The sequence below is a fragment of the Schistocerca piceifrons genome, chromosome 5, assembly GCF_021461385.2.
Source record: "Schistocerca piceifrons isolate TAMUIC-IGC-003096 chromosome 5, iqSchPice1.1, whole genome shotgun sequence".
Taxonomy (NCBI): Eukaryota; Metazoa; Arthropoda; class Insecta; order Orthoptera; family Acrididae; genus Schistocerca; species Schistocerca piceifrons.
Window position 1 is genome coordinate 197,482,632 of NC_060142.1, and position 14,790 is coordinate 197,497,421.

The window sequence follows — 14,790 nt, forward strand, 5'->3', positions numbered from 1 at the left end:
TATGACAATATGAGGATTGTGCTTCGCGGAAAAAGCAATATTTACGGCTGTGCGTTATGATGCACTCAGCTCACGACTTTGGCACGCTTGGGCTTTATGCCGGCTTGGTCGCACTGCGAATTGATTACGCTTGCGGCACTGTGCAACACGAACTTATTGCTGCTAGCAGGCTCGTGTTGAACACCCAATGTTCACGTCAGCAACTGCAGGCGCGAAAATAACTCCAAGAAGTCCTGTATTTCTTGCGCTCCACTCACTTGTAGTTGGTTGCTCACGGATTGCGATGCTTTTAAAACTTTGCCATAGTTGGGATATTGGCATCGCGAAACGTTTCTACTGCAAGTACGACTATATTTGTATTTACTAGTCTTGCCTCTAAGTTGTTGTTCCTATTATTTATAGAACTGGTTAGGCTATCTATGCGTTCTGTAAAATTTGTAGTGGACATCGGCTAAGTATGTCTGAGATTCACCACGTGGTCTGCTTTATTCATAATGTTAGTTGCCCGCTCTCCTTGAGGAAACAGTTTTCACCGTGAAACCTCCATACTTCTGAGGTTCATTAGCAGTTTTATATAGTTATTTGCTAGTTTTGTTGTGGGGCATGAAGGTACTCCTTCCAACATTCCAGTGTGCATGCTGCTTATTAGCAGATGGTTCAGATGGCTCTGAGTACTATGGGACTTAACATCTGAGGTCATCAGTCCCCTAGAACTTAGAACTACTTAAACCTAACTAACCTAAAGACATCATGCACATCCATACGCGAGGCAGGATTCGAACCTGCGACCGTAGCGGCCGCGCGGTTCCAGACTGAAGCGCCTAGAATCGCTCGGCCACACCGGCCGGCGCTTATTAGCAGCTTTCGTTAAGTTAGTTATGAGCTTCTCAGTGAATACTCACTGTTGTGATCTCCTATTAATCTGACTTGGTACGTAGGATCAGTAACATACGACCTGACTAAACCACGTAGTTTACTTTATAAACTCAATTTTAAACACTTTATATTTCGCATTACTTACAGAAATATCAATAGACATGGTTATGAAGGTCAGCGTGGATGTTTCAGATCCAGATTTCAAGGCTATTGTCACTCAGTGGTTACGTTAACTAGCTAGCAGATACTGAAGACAGTGACGTTGAAACTGCCAACGAAAGGCGATACTGAACTGAATCTGAACCGGATATATATCAGATATTGTTGAATGTGTACGAGTTTGTGGAGGAATCGATGTAACTCAATCTGCCACAAGTGTGTGGATGAATGAAAATGTGCTCAAGTGTAGTATTTGTGAAATTAAAGCTAACCTGATTAATCTTTGTTTTGCTTTATAATTTGCACACTAACGCATATAACTGCACTGCTCTTAATTGCCAATTGTATGATTTAAAGTTTTTTTAAAAAAGGACATTGTTATATTTTCCTTTGTAAACCTGTTTTGATGTTAGTAAATAATATATAACACCGGGGTAGCCTCTATTCATTACTTTATATTTCTGTCCACATGCCTGACTAGAAAATGTGGTAAAAGTCTGGGGTATGTAAACACCCGCGAAAGGCAAGGGTCCCGAGTTCGAGTCTCGGTCCGGCACACGGTTTTAATCTGCCAGGAAGTTTCACCTCACGATACAGTTTATTTCATGAAACATTCACGATACCGACTGACGATTAAGCATTTGTGTAATGCATGTATATAGTTTGGTAATGTCACTTCTCTGAAGCTAAATAAGTCATGTGCACTTTTTACACAAGCATTCAGTTAACATACAGAACAGAACGTGCACCATAACAAAAGCACGTGATTGCCTAATGGCTCCACAGAACGAGGACAAAAGAAGAAGAAGCACTTTAGACGCTCTAGCCTGCAAAGAAAGAAAAATTAAACGCGTTATACGCTCTCTAAAGTAAAAAGAAAATTTGCAATTTCGGCGACGAGTTTGTACTGACTATTTGTTTAACGACTAGCTCTGATGCGGAAATTGAATCTAAATCCGTACAACCAACTTATAATCTTAATACAAAAAAATTATATACATCACACCTAAATATCTCTCTGTCTCAGCCTCGTCGCCTAGCATTTGTTTACTGTGTCTCCAATTCTAGGAGATGTATACGAGGGAGACTGTTTAAAATATAAATACAAAGACATACATTTGCATCAGTGAAATATACACAACTTTTTTACTTACACTGATACAAGCAACCACACTGGCAAAAGCAACAACAAAAAGGGCTTGTCTTTCGCTATTGAAGTGATACTAATTCATCCAACTGAATACTGTCCTTTGTTTCCCTGATCTGTAGCTTCATGAAAACTGACAATTATGGTGCATCGATGGACACGCCATGTCGATAAAACTTTCATGACAATCTTCCAATTTTCGTAGTGTCTTTATCCCCACGCTGTCGGTGTGTGCCGACATTTTTGAGGGACAGATATATAATATTAACTACTTTAAGGGCTTGTTAATTAGCGGCGACCTCCATTTGCATATGTAGCGCCAACCGTCGATTTGCGGCGAAGATGGAGATTATGGAGAGAGCGAAGATTCCGCTAGCCCCAGTCAGGAGTTGCTGTACTGGGCTGACTTCTGAAGGGCGCTATCGTAGCATCGCGTACAGTCGTCGTAAACTCCGACGATACCACAAGTCTGGAGTCACAGTAATTGTGACAGTAATTCCATTCCTCTTTCTTTGTGTCATTGACGAACAAACAAAATCGTAATATACAAAACGAGAGAATAGAATGTATTTGGACAAACACAAAATCCATTGAAGGAGATACAGAATTTATTTATTATAAACATCATTTAATTTGAATCACAGTCATATTCTTTGAGGTAGTCAAAAGCCGTTTCGGCTTAGAGTGTCCATATTTAAATGCTACGATAGGAAAAAAAAGGAGTGGAGCTGTAAATGAATACTCGTTCCCTCAAAGCTGTACAAAATTTTCGCCCCTATGTTCGAAAAACTACAGTTAAAAATTCATACCCGATTATTACGGACATTATCTGGTCAACAAAATGTTCCCTAAAACGCTGTCGAACTCGCTCTATTAACAAAATGGTCGTAGAATTGTAGGTATAGCGAAGCTAGCTGCGCGCTCCCTACTGTTTGCGATCCGCGCACCCTCTATCGGGGACATTACAACGAAAGTTCCAACAGTTATTCGTTTTAGATAAATACACTACAGATGTCGCTAGAGTAGTCGACATCCCAGTAGAATCCCAGTTTGATTTCACAACGGCATTGGCACCTTACCTAGCTTGCATTTATCGCACACCACTCGCCCAGCACGAAGTCCCAAGGGACGGGAGGAAGGCGCAGGTGACAACAATATATAAGAGTGGTGAAGGTTGTTGTTGTTGTTGTGGTCTTCAGTCCTGAGACTGGTTTGATGCAGCTCTCCATGCTACTCTATCCTGTGCAAGCTTTTTCATCTCCCAGTACCTACTGCAACCTACATCCTTCTGAATCTGCTTAGTGTATTCATCTCTTGGTCTCCCTCTACGATTTTTACCCTCCACGCTGCCCTCCAATACTAAATTGGTGATCCCTTGATGCCTCAGAACATGTCCTACCAACCGATCCCTTCTTCTGGTCAAGTTGTGCCACAAACTTCTCTTCTCCCCAATCCTATTCAATACTTCCTCATTAGTTATGTGATCTACCCATCTAATCTTCAGCATTCTTCTGTAGCACCACATTTCGAAAGCTTCTATTCTCTTCTTGTCCAAACTATTTATCGTCCATGTTTCACTTCCATACATGGCTACACTCCATACGAATACTTTCAGAAATGACTTCCTGACACTTAAATCTATACTAGATGTTAACAAATTTCTCTTCTTCAGAAACGCTTTCCTTGCCATTGCCAGCCTACATTTTATATCCTCTCTACTTCGACCATCATCAGTTATTTTGCTCCCCAAATAGCAAAACTCCTTTACTACTTTAAGTGCCTCATTTCCTAATCTAATTCCCTCAGCATCACCCGACTTAATTAGACTACATTCCATTATCCTTGTTTTGCTTTTGTTGATGTTCATCTTATATCCCCCTTTCAAGACACTGTCCATTCCATTCAACTGCTCTTCCAAGTCCTTTGCTGTCTCTGACAGAATTACAATGTCATCGGCGAACCTCAAAGTTTTTATTTCTTCTCCATGAATTTTAATACCTACTCCGAATTTTTCTTTTGTTTCCTTTACTGCTTGCTCAATATACAGATTGAACAACATCGGGGAGAGGCTACAACCCTGTCTTACTCCCTTCCCAACCACTGCTTCCCTTTCATGTCCCTCGACTCTTATAACTGCCATCTGGTTTCTGTACAAATTGTAAATAGCCTTTCGCTCCCTGTATTTTACCCCTGCCACCTTTAGAATTTGAAAGAGAGTATTCCAGTCAACATTGTCAAAAGCTTTCTCTAAGTCTACAAATGCTAGAAACGTAGGTTTGCCTTTCCTTAATCTTTCTTCTAAGATAAGTCGTAAGGTCAGTATTGCCTCACGTGTTCCAGTGTTTCTACGGAATCCAAACTGATCTTCCCCGAGGTTGGCTTCTACTAGTTTTTCCATTCGTCTGTAAAGAATTCGTGTTAGTATTTTGCAGCTGTGACTTATTAAGCTGATAGTTCGGTAATTTTCACATCTGTCAATACCTGCTTTCTTTGGGATTGGAATTATTATATTCTTCTTGAAGTCTGTGGGTATTTCGCCTGTTTCATACATCTTGCTCACCAGATGGTAGAGTTTTGTCAGGACTGGCTCTCCCACGGCCGTCAGTAGTTCCAATGGAATATTGTCTACTCCGGGGGCCTTGTTTCGACTCAGGTCTTTCAGTGCTCTGTCAAACTCTTCACGCAGTATCATATCTCCCATTTCATCTTCATCTACATCCTCTTCCATTTCCATAATATTGTCCTCAAGTACATCGCCCTTGTATAGACCCTCTATATACTCCTTCCACCTTTCTGCTTTCCCTTCTTTGCTTAGAACTGGGTTTCCATCTGAGGTCGTGATATTCATACAAGTCGTTCTCTTATCTCCAAAGGTCTCTTTAATTTTCCTGTAGGCGGTATCTATCTTACCCCTAGTGAGATAAGCCTCTGCATCCTTACATTTGTCCTCTAGCCATCCCTGCTTAGTTATTTTGCACTTCCTGTCGATCTCATTTTTGAGACGTTTGTATTCCTTTTTGCCTGTTTCACTTACTGCATTTTTATATTTTCTCCTTTCATCAATTAAATTCAATATTTCTTCTGTTACCCAAGGATTTCTACTAGCCCTCGTCTTTTTACCTACTTGATCCTCTGATGCCTTCACTACTTCATCCCTCAAAGCTACCCATTCTTCTTCTACTGTATTTATTTCCCCCATTCCTGTCAATTGCTCCCTTATGCTCTCCCTGAATCTCTGTACAACCTCTGGTTCTTTTAGTTTATCCAGGTCCCATCTCCTTAAATTCCCACCTTTTTGCAGTTTCTTCAGTTTTAATCTACAGGTCATAACCAATAGATTGTGGTCAGAGTCCACATCTGCCCCTGGAAATGTCTTACAATTTAAAACCTGGTTCCTAAATCTCTGTCTTACCATTATATAATCTATCTGATACCTTTTAGTATCGCGAAGGAACGGACCGAAAAATTACACACCAGTACCCCTAACTTCTGTTTGCTGCTGGATCCTTGAAAATATTCTCACTTCGAATATAATATCCTTTCTTGAGACAGAAGAAAATGTCCACGGATTAGCTTCGTTTTAGAGGGCATCACTCGTGCGATGCCCAACTTGCCCTTTTTCCACATCATACTGACAATTATTGATGAAGGGCAACAAGTACAGGGTTATTACAAATGACTGAAGCTCTACAATAACTTTATTATTTGAGATATTTTCACAATGCTTTGCACACACATACAAAAACCCAAAAAGCTTTTTTAGGTATTCACAAATGTTCGATATGTACCCCTTTAGTGATTCGGCAGACATCAAGCCGATAATCCAGTTCCTCCCACACTCGGTGCAGATGTCCCCATCAATGAGTTCGAAAGCATCGTTGATGCGAGCTCGCAGTTCTGGCACGTTTCTTGGTAGAGGAGGTTTAAACACTGAATCTTTCACATAACCCCACAGAAAGAAATCGCATGATCTCCACCACGACCGACCCATTGGTTTTCCAATCTCCTGTTTAAGAAATGCCGAACATCATGATAGAAGTGCGGTGTAGCACCATCCTGTTGAATGATGAAGTCGGCGCTGTCGGTCTCCAGTTGTGGCATGAGCCAATTTTCCAGCATGTCCAGATACACATGTCCGGTAAAGTTTCTTTCGCAGAAGAAAAAGGGACCGTAAACTTTAAACCGTGAGATTGCAAAAAACACGTTAACTTTTAGTGAATTGCGAATTTGCTGCACGAATGCGTGAGGATTCTCTACCGCCCAGATTCGCACATTGTGTCTGTTCACTTCACCATTAAGAAAAAATGTTGCTTCATCACTGAAAACAAGTTTCGCACTGAACGCATCCTCTTCCATGAGCTGTTGCAACCGCGCCGAAAATTCAAAGCATTTGACTTTGTCATCGGGTGTCAGGGCTTGTAGCAATTGTAAACGGTAAGGCTTCTGCTTTAGCCTATTCCGTAAGATTTTCCAAACCGTCGGCTGTGGTACGTTTAGCTCCCTGGTTGCTTTATTCGTCGACTTCCGCGGGCTACGCGTGAAACTTGCCCGCACGCGTTCAAGCGTTTCTTCGCTCACTGCAGGCCGACTCGTTCATTTCCCCTTACAGAGGCATCCAGAAGCTTTAAACTGCGCATACCATCGCCGAATGTAGTTAGCAGTTGGTGGATCTTTGTTGAATTTCGTCCTGAAGTGTCGTTGCACTGTTATGACTGACATGTGAGTGCATTTCAAGCACGACATACGCTTTCTCGGCTCCTGTCGCCATTTTGTCTCACTGCGCTTTCGAGCGCTCTGGCGGCAGAAACATGAAGTGCGGCTTCAGCCGAACAAAACTTTATGAGTTTTTCTACGTATCTGTAGTATGTCGTGACCATATGTCAATGAATGGAGCTACAGTGAATTTATGAAATCGCTTGAATCATTTGTAATAGCCCTGTAGATTCCATATTTTTAGATTTCCGAAAAGCACTTCATACGGTACCCCATTGCAGGCTATTAACGAAAGTAAGAGGATATGCAATAAGTTTGCAGATACGTCAGTGGCTTGAAAACTTCTTAAATAATGATACCCAGTTGGTTGTCTTGGAAGGCGAGTCTTCTTCAGAGACGAGTGTATCGTCAGGAGTACCTCAGAGAAGTGAGATAGGACCGCTATTGTTCTAAATATACATACATGATTTGGCATAGAGGGTGGGCAGCAGTCTGGGGCTGTTTGCTGATCATGCAGTGGTTTACGCTAAGGTGACGAAGATAAGTGGCTGTAGGCAGACACTCGTACAAGACAACTTAGAAGAAATTTCTAGTTGGTAGATGAATGGCAGCTAAGTCTAAAAGTTAAAAAATATGTAAGTTCATGCAAATTAGTAGAAACATCGAACCTGTAATGTTTGAATACAGAATTACTAGTATTACGCTTGACACAGTCAAGTCGTTCAAATGTCTTGGCATGATGTTGCACAGCAATATGTGGTGAACGAGCATGTGGAAGATAAAGCGAATGGTCGACTTCGGATTTGTAGGCATGGGGTTTGTATTTTTTCTACTTATTCTTCAATTGAAAACAACTGTGTGAGGTGAAATGACAAGTTTAATGTCGCACTAATTCTCGCAAAATTACATCATTCTCACAGTTTTCAACTCACCAACATAGAAACAGCTCAATGGCTAACTCATCTTGCCAACATCAGAAAGTGAAATAAGTTTATACCCAACAATGCTAAATATTAACTCTCTGAAAGAACATTAATCCTAAGAACAATAATATGAAAGTTTAATTGGACGTCCCTTTACAGAATTGCCCCCACCCGTACGTTATGATGTTGGTCCGTAGTACGAAAAACGTCTGATCCCAGTTCAAATTTCGGTACTATTTAGGATGACAATCAAGTCTATGGTGGATGCTTAGTCAAGTGACAAATCTGAGGACGAGATTACCCAAGGCTGTTCGAGTTTACAGTGGACTCAAGCTGGTGAACTAACAAAGTTTATGCCTCTGCACACAGTATTTACCGTAAGCTGTGGCGTGCTGCTGTCTGCAAGGCCGCTCTTTCCCACTGAAATTCCTACAGAACTAACCTGGTCTTTGGTGTACTTTCCACCAGAAACTTTCCCTATGTTTCTCAACATGTACTCAGCCCTAGTCTTATTATGTGGCGATTTACATGTGCATGGTTGGTGCAGCATGTGTATATAGTGCACTCTCAGTTCTCGCAAGAACAATTAAATAATTTGGCCGGTTGGTTTCCCCTAGTGCGTTTCCGCCAATCGGACGTTTTCTGCCTGTTCTAGAAGTCTAAATTACACTGACCTTTCTGTGTACCGCACCAGCTGGAAGAAAATGAGTCACTCTTTTGTTCGTATCCCATCGGAATTCCGAAACGCAGTTTTCTTAAGCTTCTTCTCCGCCCCTGTGCAGATGCCATGCTACTGGCGGCCCTCCCGCTTGAATCACCTGGCCCGGGGTTGCTGTCCTCCTACCTGCCACCCCTTTAAGTGGTTTCCGGCGTAACTCCCACAGCACGACTTCACTACGCCATTGTGGAGCTGGCTTTTCAAAACTAAAAGTGACTTGACTTACGTTCCCTGTTCTACCTTCCACTCGAAGACATACATTGTATATGAATAGTGTGTTGATTACCGTCGATTGACTGCAATCCCTTTTTGCATTACATATTGATAGGCAAATGTTCTCATAACTGCTGATTTACATTAGATGTCATCTTCACATTCTCATTGTGATTTGTAAAGGTCTCATGTAAGTTGCGAATCTGACCATTTATTCTACCATCTTACAGGTTTGTTGGGAGAATTTTAGTAAAGAGTGGTTCACCTGTAAAGGAGACAGCATACAGGACCCTGGTTCGACCTATTCTTGAGTGCTGCTCGAGGTTTGGGATCCATAAAAGGTTGAATTGGAGAAAGACATCGAAGGAATTCAGAGGTGGGCTGCTAGATTTGTTACCAGGAGGTTTGAACAACATATAAGTGTTGTGGAGATGCTTTGGGAACTCAAATGCGAATTGCTGGAGGGAAGATGACATTCTTTTCGAGAAGCATTGTTGATAAAAGTTGGAGAACCGGCCTTTGAAGCTGAATGCCGAATGATACACTTCAATATGGTATCTATCACTGGGCAAGTGACTTTGAAGTAAAATGTCTCCCATCGACGGGAATGTACATAACGGATATGTGAGTCTAGGTTGTGGACACATGGGCCCCGCCGTGATTCATACTCCATAGCCAAATATAACGGTGGCCACTGGCGATAAGTGGCAAAGCCGGGTTTCAGTCCCTGACTGGCACAGATTTTCACTGTCATCAGTCCATTATACAGTTGATGACTGTCTCCATTCGCAAATGTGAATACATACAATAAAGTTGAAGAGAGTTGTATGAAAGAATCAGTGACGAAGGGGATGCTGAAGTACTGATGAAGGATGAGACGTGTTGGAAGATCGCTGAAGGTGTGGACGCTGCTACCGAGATTAACACTATTGACAGTTCAGTTGAAGAGGAGTGGACATAAAAAGATCAATCACAGATCTTAGAAAGGTAGGCATAGGTATTACCAAAACAACTGTGATCGAAGCTTACGTAATAGAAGAAATTAACCGATTGACATAAGAAGGAGGTTAAAAAAAAGTTTGAGGAAATACAGGAATATAGCAACAGAAATCACTCAGTAATGAAATACGCTGACGATAAGAAAATCCCATTACCAAGAAATAATTAAAGTAGGGTAATGATATTTCTGGAATACGTTTGCCTAGGTAAAACATTGAAGTGACTAACGGCGCAAATTCCGAAGTTAATGATGTAAGCGCGAGAAAAGCCTTTGCAAATGTGAATTGCTGTTACAGTAATAGTAACTGTTAATTCCACAGTGTTGAATACATCAACTGAACGTGCATGCATTGAGCCGTACAGATACCGGATATCAGTTTGTGGAATTCGGTTCTATGTTTGTTCCTCTTGGTCGATCAATACAGGGACGGTTAATGCTGGTTGTGAATGATGCTGATGTTGCCATCCAACGATGTCCCACACGTGTCCCATTTAAGACAGATCGGGCCAATCCAACATAACGGCACTCTGTACAGCACGTTGGGTTACAGCATTTGTGCGTGGGTGAGCGTTATCCTGTTGGAAAACACCCCCCGGAATTCTGTTCAGGAATGAGAGTGCAAGAAGTCGAATTTCCAGATTGACGAACAAATTTGCAGTCATGGTCCTTGGGAAAACCACGAGAGTGCTCCTGCTGTCATACGAAACTGCACTCAGGTCTAGGTTAAGTGTGGCTAGCACGCTGACAGTCTAGTTACAAGCCCTCAGCTGGCTTCGGTTCTATCCAACACATGGCCATCATTGGCACCGAGGCAGAAACGGCTTTCATCAGAAAACACAACTGACCTCCACTGTGCCCTCCAACGAGCTTCAATTGATAGCACTGAATTCGCAAATGGCGGTGTCAGTCGAATGGACTTCAGTCTCTGGCTGTCGTTCAAGTAACCGATCTGTAACAGTTCGTTCTGGCATTGTGGCGCCTGCTGTTGTTGAAATTGCTGCTGCAAATACAGTGCGAAGAGCCAGACCCATACGACGAACGTGATGATCTTCCCTCTCGGGAATGCCACTTTGCTCTCCGGAGCGGGCTCATCTTACAACCGTGCATTGTCGTAACCAACGCTGCAAGCAGTTGTGTACAGTGGCTACATTCCCTCCCAGCCTTCCTACTAAAATTTCGGTGAACGAACATCCAGCTTCTCCTAGCCGTATTACATGACCTCCTTCAAACTCGGTGACGTGTTGATGGTTGTGTCTTTTCCGCCTTAAAGGCATTCTTGACAAACACAAACTCACCACATCGAACCTCAAGGGAAACAAACGGTCTCAAGTTTTACAGTGTGTACTTAAAGCAAACCGCTACTCCTCCGCGATTGGTGTGAAGTCTGAATAGACCTCATTTTTCAGATCTAGAAACACGCCTACAAACTCTCGTTTATGTCCCACAGCCTGAACAGCGATCTTCAGTGAAAAGTAAATCCAGTTCCATTTTTTAAAGATATCAGCTCAGGTCTTTACTCTTCTTTCTTACTGTAGAAGGGACAATCGGAAAGTTTTGCGTACCGCATATTAAACTTAGCGCGACTCCGATGGGGATATACAAACACCAATATGTAGGCAAGGTGTAAGTAGGCTGTTTAGGTTTTTATATTGGTAACGACATGTAGCGCTCTATATGAAAATCACTGACTTTGCTGTGTGCAGTCTGAGGCTGGTAGGCATTGTTGCAATAGTCGCCATTGTGGTGTTGTGCAGTTAGCTGTTAACAGCGCATAGCGTTGCGCAGTTGGAGGTGAGCCGCCAGTAGTGGTGGATGTTGGGGGAGAGATGGTGGAATTTTGAGAACGGATGATCCGGACGTGTGTCATTCAGAGACAGTACATTTGTAAGACTGGATGTCATGAACTGCTATATAGATTATGACTTTTAAACACTATTAGGGTAAATACATTGTTTGTTCTCTATCAAAATCTTTCATTTGCTATCTATGCCTATCAGTAGTTAGTGCCTTCAGTAGTTAGAATCCTTTATTTAGCTGGCAGTAGTGGCGCTCGGTGTATTGCAGTAGTTCGAGCAATGAAGATTTTTGTAAGTGATTTGTGAAAGGTATAGGTTAATGTTAGTCAGGGCCATTCTTTTGTAGGGATTATTGACAGTCAGATTACGTTGCGCTAAAAATATTGTGTGTCACATTAGTGAATGTCTGAGTACGTTCAGTTTAACTCAGCTGTTTGAAAAGCAAATAATGTAAGAGGTTTATCAGCACAGTAATTCATTAATTTTTCTAAGGGGACATTTCATATGGAACTACTGAAGGCACTAACTACTGATAGGCATAGTTAGCAAATGAAAGATTTTGATAGAGAACAAACAATGTATTTACCTTAATAGTGTTCAAAAGTCAAAATCTATATAGCAGTTCATGACATCCAGTCTTACAAATGTACTGTCACTGATGGACACACGTCCAGATCATCCGCTCTCAAAATTCCGCCATCTCTCTCCCCACATCCACCACTGCTGGCGGCTCACCTCCAACTGCGTAACGCTAGCGCTGTTAACAGCCAACTGCCCAACACCACAATGGCGACTATTGCATCAATGCCGACCAGCCTCAGACTGCACACAGCACAGTCAGTGATTTTCATATAGAGCGCTACTTGTCGTTACCAATACAAAAACCTAAACAGCCTACTTACAAAGGTAGTGGTGTGGCATTGGTGTTCTTTCCGACGTGCATGTTGGAAATGCAGAAACGTCAACTATGGTGACGTTATGGACAGCGGTAGACATTTATTAGAAAATGTCGAATGTGTCTGGAGCAACATGTCTGTCGAAAACCATCGTTATGAAATGGTGCGCCGGCGATGTGTCGGCTTGCTACATTATAACGCACGTCCCCATATAGCAAATGTCATAACAAAGAAGTGACCCCAAATCAAGCGGGAGACACTCGATCATTCCCCATGTGACATGCCTTCGGCCCCTTTTAAAAGGCCTTGGGGAATAAGGATTCGTGGCAGGCGAGGATGTGTTGCAGGCGGTTATCGACTTCTTCACGTAGCAGGACGAAATGCTGTGCCGAAGGGACACATTTAATGCGCGCGGAGTGGCCGCGTGGTTAGAGGCACCATGTCACTATTTGCGCGGCCCCTCCCGCCGGAGGTTCGAGTCCTCCCTCGAGCATGGGCGTGTGTGTGGTTATTAGCATAAGTTAGTTTAAGTATTCAGAATAAGATTTTCACTCTGCAGCGGAGTGTGCGCTGATATGAAACTTCCTGGCAGATTAAAACTGTGTGCCCGACCGAGACTCGAACTCGGGACCTTTGCCTTCCGCGGGCAAGTGCTCTACCAACTGAGCTACCGAAGCACGACTCACGCCTGGTACTCACAGCTTTACTTCTGCCAGTACCTCGTCTCCTACCTTCCAAACTTTACAGAAGCTCTCCTGCGAACCTTGCAGAACTAGCACTCCTGAAAGAAAGGATATTGCGGAGACATGGCTTAGCCACAGCCTGGGGGATGTTTCCAGAATGAGATTTTCACTCTGCAGCGGAGTGTGCGCTGATATGAAACTTCCTGGAAACATCCCCTAGGCTGTGGCTAAGCCATGTCTCCGCAATATCTTTTCTTTCAGGAGTGCTAGTTCTGCAAGGTTCGCAGGAGAGCTTCTGTAAAGTTTGGAGGGTAGGAGACGAGGTACTGGCAGAAGTAAAGCTATGAGTACCGGGCGTGACTCGTGCTTCGGTAGCTCAGTTGGTAGAGCACTTCCCCGCGAAAGGCAAAGTTCCCGAGTTCGAGGCTCGGTCGGGCACACAGTTTTAATCTACCAGGAAGTTTCATTTTAGTTTAAGTATTGTGTAAGCCTAGGGACGATGACCTCAGCAGTTTGGTCCCTTAGGAATTCACACGCGTTTGAACATTTTGGTTGCATTCAACCTACTGCGCCTCCGGTGTGATCGTCTCAGTGTTCACGGTGATTTCGCCTGGCTGGCATACCGATTCTGGATTGCACGGCCTTGGAACGGAAACTTATAACACCTCTTGTAGCATGTAAATATGTACTGTAGGCTATTGTAGACCGAAATCAGTTATAACTGGTTCATAGAATGCGATTAAACCTGACATAAAGGAAGTAAAAAATATAATATTAAACTCCACTGAGTTAACTGACCTCTGTATGAGACAGATGGACGCTATATGAAACTGCTGAATAACACTGTCCTAACCGAAACACCTCATGACTTCTGTTCGTTACTTAGTGCCCTCCAATCCTTTCCCTTCTTCTTTTTGTTCTCCTTCCACTACATCCTCTCCTCCGTCCCCCTCCGCTCTCATTCTCCTAATCCTAACTTTTCGTGTAAAAGAACTGCGTTCCCATGGAAACGGCGACCAAGGCGTGCGCTCCGGCTGCCATAGCCTAGTTACTTCACTGATCGTTGTTCTCTGCCGTCCTTGTTCGCCGGCGGCTCCATCGTAGTTGAGAGCGCGCGAGATTCCATTCCGCAGAATGCTCATTACGTTAACCAAAGATGCGCGTGGCTATTCTGGGCTCTTCAGTGAAATCAGAGACGCTCCATTTGGCAACAGCTTGTGTTTTACGATGTGGCTGAGGACAGGTATAAAGTGTTCGATGTCGAGAAAGAAGAGGTACAGCCGACCTCCAGTTCTATTGGACGAGATTCACAGCAGTCATATAGATGCGCTACGATGCCACCTTCAAATGTAGCAAACAAATGTTTCTGGCTCCTCTCAGCAAAAGCTTGAAGTAAGAGTACGTTCTATACGAATAGAAAAATGCTGTATTGGCTCCCAGAGAAGATAATAGAAACAAATATAGCTTCAAAAAAAGCAGCTTCGAAACCTCTGAAATAATCTTAGGACATGGATGTTCGCTACTTGATACCTGCAAAACATCTTAAATATCTTCCCACGTGAAGTGTGTGGGTTCCTTAGGGGAAGATTCAGCAAAAAAATTTTGGGTATGGGGAAAGTTCATTGTGAGGAGGAGAAAATGGAACAGCAGCGCGCTCCTACGTTGA

The 14,790-nt window shown here is 42.9% G+C and overlaps 1 non-coding gene across 1 annotated transcript; it reads right to left on the reverse strand.

Moving 5' to 3' along the window:
• Positions 1 to 13,044: 13,044 nt before the first annotated feature.
• Trnap-cgg lies at positions 13,045 to 13,119 on the reverse strand. Its single transcript has one exon. It is a non-coding gene; the product is annotated as a tRNA-Pro (tRNA).
• Positions 13,120 to 14,790: the final 1,671 nt, after the last annotated feature.